The sequence below is a fragment of the Mytilus edulis genome, chromosome 5, assembly GCF_963676685.1.
Source record: "Mytilus edulis chromosome 5, xbMytEdul2.2, whole genome shotgun sequence".
Classification (NCBI taxonomy): Eukaryota; Metazoa; Mollusca; class Bivalvia; order Mytilida; family Mytilidae; genus Mytilus; species Mytilus edulis.
Window position 1 is genome coordinate 47,102,551 of NC_092348.1, and position 18,564 is coordinate 47,121,114.

Genomic DNA, 18,564 nt, shown 5'->3' on the forward strand with positions numbered 1-18,564 from the left:
AACAAAACGTCTATTAGAAACAGGTAAAACACGGGTACCGCATCCTACATATACAGATGACTAAATGTGCAACAATTGACTATAATATAAAGTTTTCCAAAAAATATATTAAGGGAGAGGGTTATGTGCAACATCGATGTATTTTACAAAAATATGCAAACACAGAAGGCGTAAAATACCATGGTGACATTAAAATCTTGAAGACATGGTGACATTAGTATGACAGAAAAGAAAAAAAAAGACGAGAGAGAGAACAAATACATACAGAAAATTATGACCGAAGCTTAGATTAGCTGGGTATACATTTACAATTAATTCTCCATAGGCCGTAATGGTAACGTTTTCCTCCGTTGCTCAGTCCATATCGTTTACTTGAACATGTATGATGGCTCATATCGAAGCTGATACATTTATACATGTCTGGTTAAATTTTCGGGGTGGCAAGTGAGATTACTTTTTTCGCAAATTGATGGACCCCGGAAGATGGTGAAAAATGTCACTCTCCTCATGAAATAATCCCAAAATTCGGATCATAAAATTCAATAAAAAAATTGTCCTTTCTAATAATTTATTTCAGGTCAAATCTACATCTTTCTTTTCTCATCACACCAGCTCTATAAAACAGTTCTTATTGTTCATTTATGTCCATTTTTAAAATCACAGCATCCACAATTGTATGGCGGACTAATATTTTTTTTAATTACCTCATCTCAAGGTCTATTAGGGATCCTGACCCATATTGAAATTCATACTTCTGATTTTTCCAAATATTTTTATGTGATCTTCATCAGTATAACATTCTGAATAAATCTGTGTATTTTTGTCCATTTCTGAAAAAAAATAAAGTTGTTTTAGCACTATACGGCAATGACACTTTCGTCGCTATATTCATTTATTTTGAATACAATGTGTTTGTATAATTAATTTCTTCCAGAATACCTTCACTAGTCAAATCAAGGACAAAACTTCTGATTATAACCTTTAATTACAATACACAGACCCTGTTAAAGCATTCTATAAAATTTTCTTGTGCCTTAAAGTGCATTTTGACAGAGAAATTATGCAAAAATGAAGATTTTATAAAAAAACCAACACCAAAATAATTATTCTTACTAGTGGAAATCTGGTATTTAAAACTGTGGAAAGCACTCTTAACTACTTGGAAAGTCATCCTTATCATATAATTAGAGTGCAATATAGTGCAAATTTTCAAAACTTGTCCTTTCACATAATTCTATTTGAGAAAAAATGTTTTTAACATGTATTTCAGTGAAAACCTTTTATTAGTGAGAAATCCACATGAGGTTTTAAAGGAAACATTGTGACATCACATGTATTATGGCGTCATTAAATAACGACAGATCAAAATAGAGCTAAATATAGTTTGCAGTGTTACGTGAGAAACAGTTACCGCAAGATTTAACTCGAAATATTGAGTCGAAACGATCTGTAACTAAGCCTTTTCATTTAATACCAAGACCATAGCAACAGTTTTCATATTTGCATATTTTTAACATACCGACTGTAATTTCAATTGCATAAATACCATAAATAAACAATTTAGAGCTTGCCTAATAAAGCAAAATGCTTACCAGTTATTCAGGACTTTTTAAAACCTCTAGTTTGCCATCTCAGGTTAAAAAGTAATGATATGTCTGGAACTGAAATAAGACAAAAAAATTACTCAGGCTGTGTTATCATTTGATTTAAATACAGAAATACTATTGAGAGAGAAAAATCTAATTCTTGAAAGTTTAATCACAAAGAAAGACAAATGCTTCTCCCTTGTGGCTTAGTCACCTTCATTTAAACCTTTTATTTTAGAAGCAATGGGTAGTAACTAACTAGCTTAATAGTTGAATAGGTGCAGAAATATTGTTTTCAAAAAGGTTTGACCCTCCCCCTTTTCACTGAGAAATGACAATATCTATTGTTTTGCTCAAGTGCATTAAAAATATTAGTTCATGATTTTCTTAAAACATGTACATGTTTTTTCTGTTTTTTTGCATATGATATCTACTGACCAGGGGTCAAATCATTGGATAAAAGCACATGCGATGATGTATCTCACTTTACTCGTATAAAGTGTGTTATCTCCCTTGATTATCAGGTATTCCTGTAGACCGAAGTGATAATTACATAACAAAGACTATATTGTGTCATGTTTACTTACAATTTAATAATATTTAAAAGTTGTTTCTTGCCTTTTTCAATATAGTAAACAAATTCCTTTCGGATCTCTCGGAAGTAAACAAAGTTATGATTGTGCCTAAAAAAAGTGTTCAGCCCCGTGCCAGTAATGCATTTTAAAAGCAAAGTTTCATTGAGTTTTTGCTGATCTTTATCAATAATATTTATCTTAAACCATTTATAATAACAAGGTATAAATAAAAAACTACTAACCATCATTTTCGGTGGTGTACAAGGTGAAATCATCCATAAATCAGCCTGAAAACTTCTGGAATTAAGCTTCTAATTTGGGTATACATTTACAATTAATTCTCCATAGGCCGTAATGGTAACGTTTTCCTCCGTTGCTCAGTCCATATCGTTTACTTGAACATGTATGATGGCTCATATCGAAGCTGATACATTTATACATGTCTGGTTAAATTTTCGGGGTGGCAAGTGAGATTACTTTTTTCGCAAATTGATGGACCCCGGAAGATGGTGAAAAATGTCACTCTCCTCATGAAATAATCCCAAAATTCGGATCATAAAATTCAATAAAAAAATTGTCCTTTCTAATAATTTATTTCAGGTCAAATCTACATCTTTCTTTTCTCATCACACCAGCTCTATAAAACAGTTCTTATTGTTCATTTATGTCCATTTTTAAAATCACAGCATCCACAATTGTATGGCGGACTAATATTTTTTTTAATTACGTCATCTGAGTTCCTCATCTCAAGGTCTATTAGGGATCCTGACCCAGCTACTATGATATATGGTGTCCTGTTAGTCGAAAGCCCACCAACAACGTCTAGGTCAGAGACAAAATGGCAGGTTCTGCACACGATAGATTTTGTTCGAAGCAAATGCAGCCCTTTGAACACACTGATTTCCCATTACAAGTGCAAACTAAATCTTGCAGAAATTCGGATGCCATCTGACCTTTGAAATAGACAGGAACAAGTCCGTTCTTCTTTTCCCATCCGAACTCCAGAGGAGAATAATGGGGTAATTTTGCTATATGGGAAGACATATATGTCTGTAGTGAAGCTCTTAGTTCGTGTTGTTTAAAGGTAGATTCACAAGGAGGAAGTTTGGCAAGGGAGGAATTCTTAATTGTAACTTATTTTACCCTCAATTTGTTTAGGTCACTATGATCAGTTTTGACTTGAAATCATACAACCTAACAACAAGATTTCAAGCTGCAACTAAAGATTCATAGATGTCATAATTCGAAAGGTTTGACAAATCGAAGAAATCAGCTGGGTTGTCCTTCAAGACTTTAAAAGCAGTGCGCTTACCGATCCCAAACAGGGATGACATTGTATCGCATCCTGTTACAGTATGCGCAGCTGGTAGAATTTTACACATGATAGACCCAAGACTTTTACATATTTCATGGACACGTATATAGCGGCGCAAATCTTGTGTGCTAGTTATAGTGCCTGTTTGAAACCATAACCCATGTGTATGCTGCATGGAGGGGAAGTGATGAACGCATAAAATCAGTACACCTGTATCTGGTGACTTTATTATTATCCTTCCCTTGATTCCTTTCACACCAAACACTATGTCTGCATGAATAGCATGTAAAATCATGTGAGTATCCGCTTCCTCGTATGTACAAAACAATTCATCAAATCTGAATACTCCTTCTGAGCATATTTTCGTAACAGAAATAGGGTCAGTGGAAGTGCCAGCTGGATAAATGACTTCCCCGTGTGTCATTTCAACGGTTGGTCTATCATGATGCTGAACAATCGATTCGTCAAGAAATCAAGTTAAGGCTCTGTTTGTTTTCACCTACCCCAAAACACTTTTTCAAGTCAGGAAGTTGACGACCGTCTATCACCTGAAACACTTTAACTGACAAGAACTTGATCTTCGGTCACGTTTCGCTGATTTTATTGACTGTATCGAAAACGTCGACGAGACAACCTGTACTTTTCAAACAAAACAATTGGGATTGGATAAAGTCCAGTGCCAAATCACCAAAGATTTTAATTTTTTTTTACTTGCAGAGATTGAATCAAAGCCATACCGTCTCGTATTAATACAGTAGAAAATTTATCGGAATGTTCCAAGGACTTGACACTTGAAACTAAAGCTTCCAGTTGATGGCCAAGATCGGCTTTGCCTGTTTTTCTCATAGTTCCATCATCATGAAAAAATGATCTTGGTATTGGCCCGATAGGAAAGATTGTATTGGATAGTTTGGTGGCGCAGTCAGTTATGTTGCTGTATACATTTTTATTTCCACGAGGCGTTTCTCTTGTTTATAGTCACGGTATACAAGCGGACAGAGAGAAAACACTGTCATTAATCTGTATAGACCTTTCTTGGGTTCTTTTTATTTTTGACTGATCTATGTTTGTTTCTTCGTTAAAATGTCGAATTTGGAACAAAGCCCTTGTCATTGAATGGAAGGTGTCCATCTATGGTTTCCATGTTAATATCGGTATTATCAGAACCTTCCTGAACCAAATCTCCACCATCTGGAATAGGAATTATTTCATCCGGAAATTTTTGTTTACGGAATAACCAAAATAAAAAAAAACACGTCATTGATCTTCTAGCCGACATTGACATAATGCGCCTGATGTGTTCTTTTGTTAGTAGACTTCTTATTCACAATGAATATTATCACAATTGAAATATCGTGTGTCTACATAATATGAAATCTTTCCAATTCTAAAGACAAATAATTGGGATTACAATAAAATAATTATGTTCAGTAATACAAAACTGTGACTCAATGTTTGTCACATTTAATAGAACATTAACAATGAAGTTCACATATACGTTCAAATAATTTAAAATGTGCTTTAATCGCTTAAACATATACAAGAATAGAATACTGATGAATTATTCGTTACACGCAGTCAGTTTGGTGCATTTATAAACAAGCTTTTAAAAGCTGATACATTTTTTACTTGCAAGAAGATAACTTTAACCTTTCATAGTTAGGCACATAAACAAGCATCATTTGATTTAACCTCAGTTGGAGATTATTGGGCATGTGCTAGGCAAGTGGAGACATTGTCAGAAATATCAGCTGAAAAAGTTAAACTTAGGTCCAATAAGATAGATTTTGTTGACTGTTTTGACCCGAAAAAACGGAACTGAACAGGTTCAAAGTGTCATGCGAGAGTGTGATTTATTTCTATACGGTTCGTGTGATCTTTGAAAATATGGAGACAAATATGGAAAAGATGATTTTTTACATTTTGGCGGAATACAACATAAACAAAGATCTTCAAAATGTTGTTTGTACCTTTTGTCATGGGTATAAAAGTAAGCGTCCGGAATCCACATTTTTCATGTTCTAAATTAAGTTATTGTAGTACTATTTTACAAAGCGATCACCAAATCGTTGTGATTGATAAAAAAATGTACTATTTAATGAAAATTCAACCAATAACATATCTGTATTTTCATTAAGGAGTACTTATTTAAAATTAAAAACAGTTATTTAAATCCCGAAACAGTGGATTGGTCATCAGGAAGTCGAGCTCAATTTTATCTGTCAGTTACATTCAATATTTATATGAAAAAGACTTGAAAAAGTAAAACCTTTCGACACCATGATCAGTATACGATATCCTATGTATATATGCAGTGATCCTGGAGAACGGTTCGAAACCGTAATCATGTCTTTTAACATTGTAGACGGTGTACATGACAGTATGTCTGATTTTTCTCTTCAAACAGACACCTGATGTTTAGGGTTAAATTCAAGCCGTGGCTGCTCTTAGCAATTTATTTTCAAAATGTTCACAGATCTGATTGAGAATCTTGATAATTTTTCTGCTGATGGCTTGGAAAATTGTTAACTCCTTATAAGTTTTGAGTATTGCTCCATGACCAACTCTAGAATGTAATGTTCTAATCATTAGGTAAAGTTCATCCACTATACAAATAATTTCGTCTCCTTTGCAAATGTGTGTTTTTTAAATTCCTGCAACATTCAAAACGTCCCAAGAAGTGCTGTTATGGGAAGTTAATTTTGCTTACTGAATTGTATTATTACAAGATTTTATTGTCATTTTTTCATTTTTATTTATTTCATCATGAAATTTCTTTTCTACGATGTTTTCCATCTTTACACTTTAGTTATGCCTATTAAACTAACAGATTTGCTAACACATTTATTATATAAAAAGTACTCAAATATTTCAAGTTTATTCTTTGGCATTTAGTAATAAATTATTTGGTAAAAGGAAAATTTTGTGAACAGCAAATGGGCCTAGAAAGAAAAATGATTTGTACAAGTTATTATCTTTTTCTCAAAAAAAATTTGACAAGTAATTACTTGTACAATTGTATTTGTACTAGTTACAATTTGTATGATGGCATCACACATGTAATTACTTGTACACATTTTTTGTATAAGTAATAACCTGTACAAAATAATAAAATGTACACAACATATACAAACATCTAGATAATAATAAACATGCTCATAGTTCTAATAATTGAAAATAAATTGAGACAGGTAAATGAAATTTAAAATGTTGCGGGGCTGACAATATCAAACTAATTGGTGAACTCTATCATACAGATGATTAGTCCAAAAAAAACCAACAAAACTGACCAGTTCTAATCTTTAAAACGATATTTCGGTAGGCTGTATATTGAACAACGCTTTCATACTCAGCATGCTCAGTACAGGAGTGGAATTGAACACGTCATCCCTCATGCATGCCTTATACCAAGTAAAGACTTCGAATAGGAATGATATTTAATTTGTTACAGTCGTAGTTAATGATCATCTTCAAGTCAAACATCATATTTGTGTTATGCTCAATAAAGTGGAACATAACGTATTCGGGTAAAAACTTTTTCATATGTTAATGATTTCCATGAAATATAATTCGTTTACAGAAAAACAAAACTAAAAAAAACCACACCATCGATCTACTTACCGACATAAACATAATATGCGACACGTGTTCTTTTGTTACATATCAATGGTATCCGTATTTGTGTTTTTAATAGATAGAAATCTGTCTCATTTCAAGGACAAATAATTCGAACTATGATTTAAAAATCATATATACAAACTGAAATATATCTCAATGTTGATCGCATTTAACACGGCACACAATTGACTATAATATAAAGTTTTCCAAAAAATATATTAAGGGAGAGGGTTATGTGCAACATCGATGTATTTTACAAAAATATGCAAACACAGAAGGCGTAAAATACCATGGTGACATTAAAATCTTGAAGACATGGTGACATTAGTATGACAGAAAAGAAAAAAAAAAGACGAGAGAGAGAACAAATACATACAGAAAATTATGACCGAAGCTTAGATTAGCTACTATGATATATGGTGTCCTGTTAGTCGAAAGCCCACCAACAACGTCTAGGTCAGAGACAAAATGGCAGGTTCTGCACACGATAGATTTTGTTCGAAGCAAATGCAGCCCTTTGAACACACTGATTTCCCATTACAAGTGCAAACTAAATCTTGCAGAAATTCGGATGCTATCTGACCTTTGAAATAGACAGGAACAAGTCCGTTCTTCTTTTCCCATCCGAACTCCAGAGGAGAATAATGGGGTAATTTTGCTATATGGGAAGACATATATGTCTGTAGTGAAGCTCTTAGTTCATGTTGTTTAAAGGTAGATTCACAAGGAGGAAGTTTGGCAAGGGAGGAATTCTTAATCGTAACTTATTTTACCCTCAATTTGTTTAGGTCACTATGATCAGTTTTGACTTGAAATCATACAACCTAACAACAAGATTTCAAGCTGCAACTAAAGATTCATAGATGTCATAATTCGAAAGGTTTGACAAATCGAAGAAATCAGCTGGGTTGTCCTTCAAGACTTTAAAAGCAGTGCGCTTACCGATCCCAAACAGGGATGACATTGTATCGCATCCTGTTACAGTATGCGCAGCTGGTAGAATTTTACACATGATAGACCCAAGACTTTTACATATTTCATGGACACGTATATAGCGATGCAAATCTTGTGTGCTAGTTATAGTGCCTGTTTGAAACCATAACCCATGTGTATGCTGCATGGAGGGGAAGTAATGAACGCATAAAATCAGTACACCTGTATCTGGTGACTTTATTATTATCCTTCCCTTGATTCCTTTCACACCAAACACTATGTCTGCATGAATAGCATGTAAAATCATGTGAGTATCCGCTTTCTCGTATGTACAAAACAATTCATCAAATCTGAATACTCCTTCTGAGCATATTTTCGTAACAGAAATAGGGTCAGTGGAAGTGCCAGCTGGATAAATGACTTCCCCGTGTGTCATTTCAACGGTTGGTCTATCATGATGCTGAACAATCGATTCGTCAAGAAATCAAGTTAAGGCTCTGCTTGTTTTCACCTACCCCAAGAAACTTTTTCAAGTCAGGAAGTTGACGACCGTCTATCACCTGAAACACTTTAACTGACAAGAACTTGATCTTCGGTCACGTTTCGCTGATTTTATTGACTGTATCGAAAACGTCGACGAGACAACCTGTACTTTTCAAACAAACAATTGGGATTGGATAAAGTCCAGTGCCAAATCACCAAAGATTTTAATTTTTTTTTACTTGCAGAGATTGAATCAAAGCCATACCGTCTCGTATTAATACAGTAGAAAATTTATCGGAATGTTCCAAGGACTTGACACTTGAAACTAAAGCTTCCAGTTGATGGCCAAGATCGGCTTTGCCTGTTTTTCTCATAGTTCCATCATCATGAAAAAAGTGATCTTGGTATTGGCCCGATAGGAAAGATTGTATTGGATAGTTTGGTGGCGCAGTCAGTTATGTTGCTGTATACATTTTTATTTCCACGAGGCGTTTCTCTTGTTTATAGTCACGGTATACAAGCGGACAGAGAGAAAACACTGTCATTAATCTGTATAGACCTTTCTTGGGTTCTTTTTATTTTTGACTGATCTATGTTTGTTTCTTCGTTAAAATGTCGAATTTGGAACAAAGCCCTTGTCATTGAATGGAAGGTGTCCATCTATGGTTTCCATGTTAATATCGGTATTATCAGAACCTTCCTGAACCAAATCTCCACCATCTGGAATAGGAATTATTTCATCCGGAAATTTTTGTTTACGGAATAACCAAAATAAAAAAAACACGTCATTGATCTTCTAGCCGACATTGACATAATGCGCCTGATGTGTTCTTTTGTTAGTAGACTTCTTATTCACAATGAATATTATCACAATTGAAATATCGTGTGTCTACATAATATGAAATCTTTCCAATTCTAAAGACAAATAATTGTGATTGCAATAAAATAATTATGTTCAGTAATACAAAACTGTGACTCAATGTTTGTCACATTTAATAGAACATTAACAATGAAGTTCACATATACGTTCAAATAATTTAAAATGTGCTTTAATCGCTTAAACATATACAAGAATAGAATACTGATGAATTATTCGTTACACGCAGTCAGTTTGGTGCATTTATAAACAAGCTTTTAAAAGCTGATACATTTTTTACTTGCAAGAAGATAACTTTAACCTTTCATAGTTAGGCACATAAACAAGCATCATTTGATTTAACCTCAGTTGGAGATTATTGGGCATTCGCTAGGCAAGTGGAGACATTGTCAGAAATATCAGCTGAAAAAGTTAAACTTAGGTCCAATAAGATAGATTTTGTTGACTGTTTTGACCCGAAAAAACGGAACTGAACAGGTTCAAAGTGTCATGCGAGAGTGTGATTTGTTTCTATACGGTTCGTGTGATCTTTGAAAATATGGAGACAAATATGGAAAAGATGATTTTTTACATTTTGGCGGAATACAACATAAACAAAGATCTTCAAAATGTTGTTTGTACCTTTTGTCATGGGTATAAAAGTAAGCGTCCGGAATCCACATTTTTCATGTTCTAAATTAAGTTATTGTAGTACTATTTTACAAAGCGATCACCAAATCGTTGTGATTGATAAAAAAAATGTACTATTTAATGAAAATTCAACCAATAACATATCTGTATTTTCATTAAGGAGTACTTATTTAAAATTAAAAACAGTTATTTAAATCCCGAAACAGTGGATTGGTCATCAGGAAGTCGAGCTCAATTTTATCTGTCAGTTACATTCAATATTTATATGAAAAAGACTTGAAAAAGTAAAACCTTAGAACTTAAATAACAAAAGGTGATTATTTTAAGTAGAGTTTCATAAAGCTTTGCTCAATTGAGATCGAAACTAACATAAAATAATGAAATAACAATTAAACTTTGAGACAAAAAACTAAGAAAACACAGGAAATAGTGTCCTTTCGACACCATGATCAGTATACGATATCATATGTATATATGCAGTGATCCTGGAGAACGGTTCGAAACCGTAATCATGTCTTTTAACATTGTAGACGGTGTACATGACAGTATGTCTGATTTTTCTCTTCAAACAGACACCTGATGTTTAGGGTTAAATTCAAGCCGTGGCTGCTCTTAGCAATTTATTTTCAAAATGTTCACAGATCTGATTGAGAATCTTGATAATTTTTCTGCTGATGGCTTGGAAAATTGTTAACTCCTTATAAGTTTTGAGTATTGCTCCATGACCAACTCTAGAATGTAATGTTCTAATCATTAGGTAAAGTTCATCCACTATACAAATAATTTCGTCTCCTTTGCAAATGTGTGTTTTTTAAATTCCTGCAACATTCAAAACGTCCCAAGAAGTGCTGTTATGGGAAGTTAATTTTGCTTACTGAATTGTATTATTACAAGATATTATTGTCATTTTTTCATTTTTATTTATTTCATCATGAAATTTCTTTTCTACGATGTTTTCCATCTTTACACTTTAGTTATGCCTATTAAACTAACAGATTTGCTAACACATTTATTATATAAAAAGTACTCAAATATTTCAAGTTTATTCTTTGGCATTTAGTAATAAATTATTTGGTAAAAGGAAAATTTTGTGAACAGCAAATGGGCCTAGAAAGAAAAATGATTTGTACAAGTTATTATCTTTTTCTCAAAAAAATTTGACAAGTAATTACTTGTACAGTTGTATTTGTACTAGTTATAATTTGTATGATGGCATCACACATGTAATTACTTGTACAAATTTTTTGTATAAGTAATAACCTGTACAAAATAATAAAATGTACACAACATATACAAACCTCTAGATAATAATAAACATGCTCATAGTTCTAATAATTGAAAATGAATTGAGACAGGTAAATGAAATTTAAAATGTTGCGGGGCTGACAATATCAAACTAATTGGTGAACTCTATCATACAGATGATTAGTCAAAAAAAAAACAACAAAACTGACCAGTTCTAATCTTTAAAACGATATTTCGGTAGGCTGTATATTGAACAACGCTTTCATACTCAGCATGCTCAGTACAGGAGTAGAATTGAACACGTCATCCCTCATGCATGCCTTATACCAAGTAAAGACTTCGAATAGGAATAATATTTAATTTGTTACAGTCGTAGTTAATGATCATCTTCAAGTCAAACATCATATTTGTGTTATGCTCAATAAAGTGGAACATAACGTATTCGGGTAAAAACTTTTTCATATGTTAATGATTTCCATGAAATATAATTCGTTTACAGAAAAACAAAACTAAAAAAAACCACACCATCGATCTACTTACCGACATAAACATAATATGCGACACGTGTTCTTTTGTTACATATCAATGGTATCCGTATTTGTGTTTTTAATAGATAGAAATCTGTCTCATTTCAAGGACAAATAATTCGAACTATGATTTAAAAATCATATATACAAACTGAAATATATCTCAATGTTGATCGCATTTAACACGGCATAAACTCTGAATTTGAAAATGTAAATAGCATATTGATTAATTATTCGTTGTTAGCAGTCAGTTTGGTGTAATTTCAAAATAAGCCTTAAAATATTGATACATTGTAGACTTGCATGATGAATACTCAATATCAAAAAGAACTATTGGAAAAGTTTTTCGTTCGTTTTTTTATTTGTGCAAAGGCAAACAATTAAAAGATTGGCCCTCAATGCTGTTTTAGTAAGCGTGTTAACACCAAACCACTAGTATTCTTTTTTTTAAATATGTAAGACGAAATGAAAGAAACAAAAATGACCATTAAGTCCGCTTTCTATACCCAACTCACCAGACGTTTTGTTTTGTTTAAAAACTGTACTCATGTTCACAGTTTAGACATGTTTTTTTTTGTGCATGTTGGTCTAAATAATGTCCTGGTGTGTCCCGCTACGGTGTTTGTAATTTGTGACGAGAAGTAAGTCCTTCTCGAATCAATCATATCAACCAAAATTTATGAGTAACGAAATGTCGCAAGAGACAATTTCATAAACTTTCAAAATATATTGTTTTTAAAAAGAGTGAAAATAAGCCAAAATCAAAATTTAAAATATGACCTTGACCTTTGACCGTGATCTAATATATACTTTTTGGACCAAAGACCTCAAAGCAATAGACCCTAGACGTTTATTAATTATCGTTTACAAGTAAGAAATGCATATCACTTATATCAAATGCATAAGGGGGAATCACTCTCATATGGAATCTCCGGATAGCTTCGGTTTAAATAGCCATCCTAATCCCGAAGACGTAACGAGCAATGTGGTAACATAAATTTGCCGTTATCCTGTTTGGTTGCGAAAGAGTAGTGAACACAAGAAAACCAGTGTTTGGGAGATAAACTCTTACAACGTAAAGTCTTCGGTGCAATGGTGTCAGTTTTAAGAGCGTATAAACTCTTCGATATCATTTACCAAATATCTAAACAACAATACTAAGCAAGAAACAAAAAAAAAGGCGGCAGAAAAAAATATAATCAGAACAAAAACAATTGGTCAATGATTAATCATCAGAATAAAATCAATAGGTCTTTCCATGGAAAAGTGGAAAGACCTAGTAAAAATCAGAATAAAATCAAAAAGTCTTTCCACGGAAAAGTGGAAAGACCTTATCATAATAACCAGGGGGAAAATCAGGAGTACTTTCCACATAAAAATGGAGAGACCTAATACTCAGAACAAATACAATAGATTTTTCCAAAGAAAAGCGGAAAGATCTAATAATCAGAACACGAGCAGGAGGTCTTTCCACGAAAAAGTAGAAAGAACTCATGATAATAATCAGATTGAAATCAATAGATCTTTCCACGGAAAAATGAAAAGACCTAATAATAAATTAAAATTAATAATCAAAAACCAATTGTGCAGCGAAAATTTGAAAGTCTTTCCGCCCGAAACGATATATTGATACAAACATATATAAAATCCACTTTAAAATGTGATTGCATGTCGTAAATGACAATTTAATAAACAATATTTTGACAATATTTTGTACGGTTTATGAATAGAAGTGAGAAAAAGCCAATATCGAAACTCAGAATTTGACCTTGACTTTTTTTACATTTTTTTGGAACAAGGACCTCAAATCCAAAGACATCACCTATGGTTTACAAGTTACAAAAACTTACCACTTATATCAAATGCATAAAGGGAAATAACTGTCATATGGAGTTAAACCAAAACTTCGGTGTAAACAAAACTCAAGAGCCTAAAGATATAGCAAACAATTTGGTAAAATAAACTTGTCGTAATATTAGGGTGCCCAATCAACGAATATTATCGATTTGCCTTAACGGAATGGCACACGGCTATATTTTATATCATTGGAAAGAAGACAACAAGCCTCATCGAAATAGCGTTGTCGTCGTTGTCTGCCGTGGTCACGTTTTTTTTTTCAAATCGGGTCAATGGTCAATGCCTCAATTCAAGGAATATGCACAGTCACTTTTAGATAGCTTGTTTCTCCTACATATATGCGTTTGAAGTAAAATAAAACAGACTCATTTATAAAAAAAATTATCTGTTTTATCTAGATTTTGAACTTATTTTATATTTTTATCGCCAAAAATGACTTTAGATATACTGGTTAAAGTTACGAAAACAAAACGTCTATTAGAAACAGGTAAAACACGGGTACCGCATCCTACATATACAGATGACTAAATGTGCAACAATTGACTATAATATAAAGTTTTCCAAAAAATATATTAAGGGAGAGGGTTATGTGCAACATCGATGTATTTTACAAAAATATGCAAACACAGAAGGCGTAAAATACCATGGTGACATTAAAATCTTGAAGACATGGTGACATTAGTATGACAGAAAAGAAAAAAAAGACAAGAGAGAGAACAAATACATACAGAAAATTATGACCGAAGCTTAGATTAGCTACTATGATATATGGTGTCCTGTTAGTCGAAAGCCCACCAACAACGTCTAGGTCAGAGACAAAATGGCAGGTTCTGCACACGATAGATTTTGTTCGAAGCAAATGCAGCCCTTTGAACACACTGATTTCCCATTACAAGTGCAAACTAAATCTTGCAGAAATTCGGATGCCATCTGACCTTTGAAATAGACAGGAACAAGTCCGTTCTTCTTTTCCCATCCGAACTCCAGAGGAGAATAATGGGGTAATTTAGGTATATGGGAAGACATATATGTCTGTAGTGAAGCTCTTAGTTCATGTTGTTTAAAGGTAGATTCACAAGGAGGAAGTTTGGCAAGGGAGGAATTCTTAGTTGTAACTTATTTTACCCTCAATTTGTTTAGGTCACTATGATCAGTTTTGAGTTTTGACTTGAAATCATACAACCTAACAACAAGATTTCAAGCTGCAACTATAGATTCATAGATGTCATAATTCGAAAGGTTTGACAAATCGAAGAAATCAGCTGGGTTGTCCTTCAAGACTTTAAAAGCAGTGCGCTTACCGATCCCAAACAGGGATGACATTGTATCGCATCCTGTTACAGTATGCGCAGCTGGTAGAATTTTACACATGATAGATCCAAGACTTTTACATATTTCATGGACACGTATATAGCGGCGCAAATCTTGTGTGCTAGTTATAGTGCCTGTTTGAAACCATAACCCATGTGTATGCTGCATGGAGGGGAAGTAATGAACGCATAAAATCAGTACACCTGTATCTGGTGACTTTATTATTATCCTTCCCTTGATTCCTTTCACACCAAACACTATGTCTGCATGAATAGCATGTTAAATCATGTGAGTATCCGCTTCCTCGTATGTACAAAGCAATTCATCAAATCTGAATACTCCTTCTGAGCATATTTTCGTAACAGAAATAGGGTCAGTGGAAGTGCCAGCTGGATAAATGACTTCCCCGTGTGTCATTTCAACGGTTGGTCTATCATGATGCTGAACAATCGATTCGTCAAGAAATCAAGTTAAGGCTCTGCTTGTTTTCACCTACCCCAAGAAACTTTTTCAAGTCAGGAAGTTGACGACCGTCTATCACCTGAAACACTTTAACTGACAAGAACTTGATCTTCGGTCACGTTTCGCTGATTTTATTGACTGTATCGAAAACGTCGACGAGACAACCTGTACTTTTCAAACAAAACAATTGGGATTGGATAAAGTCCAGTGCCAAATCACCAAAGATTTTAATTTTTTTTTACTTGCAGAGATTGAATCAAAGCCATACCGTCTCGTATTAATACAGTAGAAAATTTATCGGTATGTTCCAAGGACTTGACACTTGAAACTAAAGCTTCCAGTTGATGGCCAAGATCGGCTTTGCCTGTTTTTCTCATAGTTCCATCATTATGAAAAAGTGATGTTGGTATTGGCCCGATAGGAAATGACAAGACTTTTTCCACATTGACGTCATCCCGACTATTTGCAAGCACCAATGCCCGACGAAAGACCAACTCAGGATTGATGTGACCTTCAATAATTTCACCTGACCTTAATTTAAGTTTTGTCTTGTTGGTAAGTTCTTCGGTCTTTAACTTTGAATGAGTATTCGGACCATAACAGTTACCATGTTGGTCGTCTGCAAGAGCACAGTCAATAAATGATTTTGCCATTTTTGCACCATCTTGTGCTGCATTGATTAATGATGATTCGATATCTCTTGGTGCATGCATTCCTGTCGATATGTTGATAAGGGGTTTTGGATGCAATGAGACGTCAAACAGGTTTGTCATGTTTGCTGCATATAATTTTAGAGAAGTTTCAGATGATCATCGTCTCTTCTCATAGATGTTGGTTTTGCCTCTTCATGGAACAGTTGCTCCGCAACATCAGTGAAATCAGATCTTTTTCTCATATCAGAACTGAAATCGGCTAGAATGTGGCGTGTAAGGGACCACCTTATCGAAGCAGGTCTAGGTCTTGTGATATTAACAATACCACCACATCCTTTGGAGTCCTTAATGACAGTTTTTTTTCTGTTGCCATGTCACTCCATATCCCATGGAAGGCACTTGGCTTCTATCGAATAGAAAAATCTCCCGATTCAAACGCTGGCAAACTATCTGGAGGTAAATTGAACATATCTTGAATAGAAACTGGCAACCATCACGAATAGTTCACCCACCCTGTTTGCGACAAAAATGAAAGGCACCATAGCCGACACTGACGGCAAATGTAAACTCCATAGTCCTTCTCTTTGGGATCGAATGTTTTGCAACAATATTTCGACTGTCGTGAGAAACATGTCCCAAAATTTAAATGTTGGTGATACATTGCAACCCCATTGTCTAAAGTCTTTCAAGAGAGGAAGCATATGACGTTCAATGTCAGCCATTGCAGAATGAATCGATGATAATACTTCTGGATTTGAATTGAAGTTAGAAGCTATGTACGACAAAGAAGACCAAAAACTGATAGGAAATGACTTATTTGCGTCTTTTTCGACGCACCATTTAAAGAAAGCAGACAATAGTGATACATACAAAGCTTCAAAAGCCAAAGCTCCTAGGGCTCGATTAAACTCTTTTCCATTCAACATCTGGTCTACTGTTCCAGAAGCATAATCCGAAGAATCGACTAACAAATCTTTTAAACCTCCATCACCCCATAACTTTCCAATAGCTGCAATGAAGCATGATAATGTATGGAAACCATCTAGGCGTATTATGTGATTTCGGAATGTCTCTGGCATAGTCCATGCGACTTGTTTTGCTATGGATTATAGTTGTTGGTCAAATGGGTTGAACTGAATACTTCTGGCCCATGGCTACTCTCACATCAACACATTTTCGCATCGTAGTGTATACCGTTGCACATCATTTGGCTTGGAATCGATAATAGGTGTATAGAACACTATCGAGAAATGGGGTTGAAAATTCGACAAACAGCTGTTATAGCCGGTCCAAAACGGTATTTTCTGAGGCACGTCTGTTTGGAATTAAACAGGAATGTCTAAATTCTTTCTAGAGATAAACCGTAAAAGAACCCAAAGCATTTCTAATGTATTGGATAGTTTGGTGGCGCAGTCAGTTATGTTGCTGTATACATTTTTATTTCTACGAGGCGTTTCTCTTGTTTTTAGTCACGGTATACAAGCGGACAGAGAGAAAACACTGTCATTAATTTGTATAGACCTTTTTTGGGTTCTTTTTATTTTTGACTGATCTATGTTTGTTTCTTCGTTAAAATGTCGAATTTGGAACAAAGCCCTTGTCATTGAATGGAAGGTGTCCATCTATGGTTTCCATGTTAATATCGGTATTATCAGAATCTTCCTGAACCAAATCTCCACCATCTGGAATAGGAATTATTTCATCCGGAACGTAAACACCGTTTGTGATTTTTTTCTTTTTCATGATTGACAGTGCTAGTGAGGTATCGCCTGATCTCTCCGTATGAAGCACAGAAACCATGGGAATATAAGGTCTCTAGGAGATGTTTTGATCCGAAATCGTGGTATAACTACACAGCAAGACCAAGGTGGAACGGAATAAAAGTATCCGTGGAAACCCAAACAATACCCTCAGTTATACCCATCACCTTCCTTATTTTGTCAAACGGAACTAAATAGGGTTCAGACGGGTCCTTAAATGACTTCTTATCCATCAGCCAGCAGACAAATTTTGAAAGCGATAAAAGGCATCCGCTCAATAGATACGACAAAGGACGCCTCGTTTGGAGTTGGTTTTTCATCGGTAGAAACGGTAAATTTTTCGATGTCACGTCTAAGGATTTTAGCCACGGAATGTAATATTCGATCATCGCTGATATTGTCGGACACTTGCGATACGTCCTATTCAATTTCAGATGTCTTTAATTTTTATTTCAACTTTCCCGCGGCTGCATCAACGTTACCTATTGATATGTTGCTACTAAATACAAAGTTAGACTTCCCTTGACCGCGCTGTGGTTGCACAATAATCGCCTTGTCGTAATACATTTCCAGTTTATCTTGTAGTTCAGTTACAGGGTATGTCTTTGGTAGGTGATCGGGAAGATGAGAACTATATATTTGCAATATTTGCGAAATGGGGAATGCCTTTTTACCAACAAATATCAATCTTCGTGTACATCAGAAATTAGCGACCGAAAAATGGTGTCGTAG

At 34.3% G+C, this 18,564-nt stretch overlaps 1 long non-coding RNA gene across 1 annotated transcript; it reads right to left on the bottom strand.

The window, feature by feature from the left end:
- Window positions 1–298: 298 nt before the first annotated feature.
- On the bottom strand, window positions 299–2,931 carry LOC139523813 (uncharacterized). The gene is made up of 3 exons (XR_011664698.1): window positions 2,404–2,931; window positions 1,593–1,661; window positions 299–830 (listed from the first exon to the last, which is right to left on the bottom strand). It is a non-coding gene; the product is annotated as an uncharacterized lncRNA (long non-coding RNA).
- Between the last annotated feature and the right edge of the window lie 15,633 nt (window positions 2,932–18,564).